Raw genomic sequence first — 1,696 nt, 5'->3', positions numbered from 1 at the left:
AAAAGCTCTCTGCAAATCACAGTTTGCTCCTGTAGACAGGACGGTGGTGCGTCTTTCGGTATCTAGGTGAGGAGGCGAGGAGGGGAGGAGGCTGGGAACAAAGGCCCCACTAAGGAAATGTTATATAACAATAGTGGACTCTTGGGGCATCACTGAAGTGAAAAACAACACTGGAGCTTGAACATTTACAGCTGTTAGGTGCTGTATACACATGTACTACAGGTTATGGACGCATGGAGGCTTTTAAATCATTTTAATACAAATAATTTGACCATAATCAGTATACAAATCAAAATGTAGTTGACAAAGAAAGGTAAATAAAAATGTAAAGGCTTTTAAACACATTTAAAGTTTTTAACTTGCATAGTAGATGGAATTTTATGCAGGTGTATATAATGGAAGTATTAAGAAGATAACCGTTTCATGATCTCAATATAGCATAGAGCTATAACTGTAGTTAAATGACGTAACAGCAGTCCGTGTGTATTTATTGATATAAAAATGCATTTTGGACTGAATATTTCACTGGATTTGATCGTCTGGACCTTTGCCAACATAACAAGGCCAGTTTTGTCAAAATGTAATCCATCGATATGCTACGGCTTTTCTGGTAAGTGGCGTCAATTTTGATTATTAGCAGTGCTTAAAATGGGTCACCGGTATCAGTACTTCTACATTTTACTCTTTGGAGTAGTGGGACTTTTCTTGGGTACCGGTGTCCTCTCCATATCAGGTTCTCTGGGCACTATGTGACGCTCACCTGTTCCCGTTCTCGCTGGCCTCCTAATCTCTTGGTAGAAACAGAGGAGAAAGAAGCTCAGGTGCCTTTCATGTTGGTCATCAACGTAGCTTTTTCGTGAACTGACTAATCACAGCCTGTAGGCGACATTAAAAAGAGTTTGATGCGCTACAGCAAACTTTAGAAATGTTGAACTTGGTGCTCTACATGAATAATTATTGACGAGTAGTACTTAGCATTAACTTATTAGAAACTGACCACCATGTAGATCATTTTTCTCAAAAGAATTTAATGAATGGAAACAACCCACACAAATAAAACTGCTGTCCAACTGCAACTAATATTATACTAGTGGTAAGGTAGGCTATCTGAAATTATAATGAATACACTAACATGAGCCCTAATACCAGCCGATAAACAATGCAGAATGTAAATGTGGAGTACCAGCAGGGCTGGGCAATAAAGCAATAATAATTATCTCAATATGATTTTCCTCAATAACAATATAACAAATGTTCAATAAATGTTTAATTTAATTCATTTGAATCATAGACAAATCAGCACTTATTTTTCTATGTAGATTTATTTTCTAGATATTTATTTTGTCCAACTTTTACCCAGGAGCAAAAATCCGCCAAGAAACAATGATCTGACATTTATTGTGATAATTATCGATATCCAATGACATGAAATTTTTTATTGTGATAACATTTCTGGCCATATTGCCCAGCCCTTTTCCCGCTTCAAGCATTGATTATAGGAGGTGGCAGAAACGTTTTACCAGAATGCAGGAAATTAAGTGTTCAATTCTCAGTTTTTCAGGGACAGGACCCCCAGACCCCCAGATTGAATATTTTTTTGTAACAGTGTACAATTATTAGTACACTGTAATAATTAGTCTTGTCCTTGCAAACCCGGTATCGTAACTCCTCATGTCTCGATAGCTAATCGTCCCCT

Source organism: Micropterus salmoides, unplaced genomic scaffold (genome assembly GCF_014851395.1).
Source record: "Micropterus salmoides isolate LMB-PRFRI ecotype aquatic unplaced genomic scaffold, ASM1485139v1 Ms_hic_scaffold_13, whole genome shotgun sequence".
Lineage (NCBI taxonomy): Eukaryota > Metazoa > Chordata > Actinopteri > Centrarchiformes > Centrarchidae > Micropterus > Micropterus salmoides.
The sequence above is the reverse complement of the archived record's forward strand: the minus strand, read 5'-3'. Positions refer to the sequence as shown.